The sequence below is a fragment of the Mustela nigripes genome, chromosome 12 (genome assembly GCF_022355385.1).
Source record: "Mustela nigripes isolate SB6536 chromosome 12, MUSNIG.SB6536, whole genome shotgun sequence".
Taxonomy (NCBI): domain Eukaryota; kingdom Metazoa; phylum Chordata; class Mammalia; order Carnivora; family Mustelidae; genus Mustela; species Mustela nigripes.
Genome location: NC_081568.1, coordinates 115,788,085 through 115,790,005, shown reverse-complemented (window position 1 = coordinate 115,790,005; position 1,921 = coordinate 115,788,085). Strand labels below are relative to the sequence as shown.

The following is a 1,921-nucleotide window of genomic DNA, read 5'->3' as shown; positions in this document are numbered from 1 at the left end:
CCCCCCCCCCCCCCTTTTTTTTTTAAACAGACTCTTTTTTAAAAAAAATTTATTTATTTGACAGAAATCACAAGTAGGCAGAGAGGCAGGCAGAGAGAGAGAGAAGCAGGCTCCCCGCTGAGCAGAGATCCCGATGCGGGGCTCGATCCCAGGACCCCGGGATCATGACCTGAGCCAAAGGCAGAGGCTTCAACCCACTGAACAACAACAACAAATAGTTGTTCAGGATCATGGAAAATTCAACTAAAATTTTAGAGGGGCATCTAAACTAAGGCCAGAATATTATTTCACTAGGCTAACAAGTAGAATTTAGTAGGTACTTCATAGTCCATGATAGGTATGTTTCCTTTCCACCAGCTACTCTGATAATCATATTGGTAAGTAATTTCTTATCATTGTTCAGGTATCATTTGAGCTTCCTTCTTTGTTTTATCATTATTTTGCTTGCTGTTTCTGTTTTTGTTTTTATTTTTAGACTGTGAGCTTCCCAGGAGCAGAAATGAGTAACATATAATGGTTGTTAAGTTAAAATTAATCTTTGATGAACATTTACTGAGTATTTAGGAAATATAATATTATCACTGCCTTTAAGGAAATGGCATCTTAGGAAATGGCATACTTAGGGAGTAGATAAATTTTGGCTATGACTTCTCTGAAAAATCATGACCATCTTTTGAAAGAGATCATCATGTTAAATAAAGAATTAAATCATATATTCCTTCTTTAAAATTAAGAGAGAAAATAATTTTATTATGATCCATCAGAAAAAGCAGGCATTTTTGCTTTAAAAATAAAGATCTACTTTGTTGACAGAACTCATGTGGAAGCATATAGTAAGTCACTAAAAATAATAGAGCAAACTTTTAAAAAAAACTTGAGTGTATTGATATTAGAGCATATAAAATCTAGTCAAAAGAGATGTCCCAGAAGTCTTTAGAATCAGTTAATAACACATACACAGTTCCAGTTAAGGATATCCTTACACTTAAAGTTCTAGTTTTTTGTACTGTTATGAGAACGTATATGTCTAATTATTACTTCCTATTTATCAAAGACAGTGAACTCTCTTTCACATTAAGCTATGCTCCTCTTTAAATATTGGATCTGGGAGGTTTTACTGATATTCATTTTCCATTCTGCATTGGCAGGTTCACCTGTGCTCTCTTCAATCCACAGAATGAATGGAAACCAGAAACTGAGCATATACTGTATCAGTTAAAGTTTACCAAATGAGTTCCCATGGCTTCCCTTTCTCACTAAATGCATTCCCTCATGTTGGAAAAGATCTTTGAAGTGGAATGTATCATGGTCTTTAGGCTCGAGGGTACATTATTTCAAGCATAACATGCTGCCTGGTCTAGTGCCTTTTACATGGGAAATATCTAAAGACCCTGTTCCCTCACAAAGATTTCAATAAAAATCCAAATGAAACTGATTACTCCTTTGGCTTGGTTTTGACTTTGGAGATAGGAGCTCTGACATACTTTTCCTCTTACATTGTTTTAGCTCCCCCAGCTAAACCCAGGAGGAAGATATCACAAATAGTTTGTTTACATAAATTGACATTGTCTTTTAAAAATCATATGCCAAGTTTCCTTTTTATTAAAAACAGTTACTGTAAATCCATTAGTAGGTACTATTTAAGATCTACTGTAAGAAGTAAGATCTATTAATTACTAAAATTCATATGATATAAAAATAATTCTCTCTTGCAAATATTTAAACTGCCCTAAGTTCACAAGGCTAAGTTAAATGAGTCTAAATGAATCAGATAAATGCCATATGCCAACTTTTAATGAATATTTTTAAAAATCCCACATTTTCTTGATGTTTCTCCCCTTCAATTATAAATAAAGTTTCATATCATACCTTAAACTTCAAAGGTAAATTTGTTGGTTTATTTAATCAAGTAGGATATCAG

General features: G+C 33.5%; 1 long non-coding RNA gene across 7 annotated transcripts in view; it reads left to right on the top strand.

Annotated features, from left to right (window-relative positions):
• Positions 1 to 1,417, top strand: part of LOC132027986 (uncharacterized) — a 240,311-nt gene extending 238,894 nt beyond the window's left edge. For all 7 annotated transcript variants that reach the window (XR_009407300.1, XR_009407298.1, XR_009407299.1 and 4 more), the window contains one exon: positions 1,149 to 1,417. This is a non-coding gene — a long non-coding RNA (uncharacterized LOC132027986). The remainder of the gene's footprint in view (positions 1 to 1,148) is intronic.
• Positions 1,418 to 1,921: the final 504 nt, after the last annotated feature.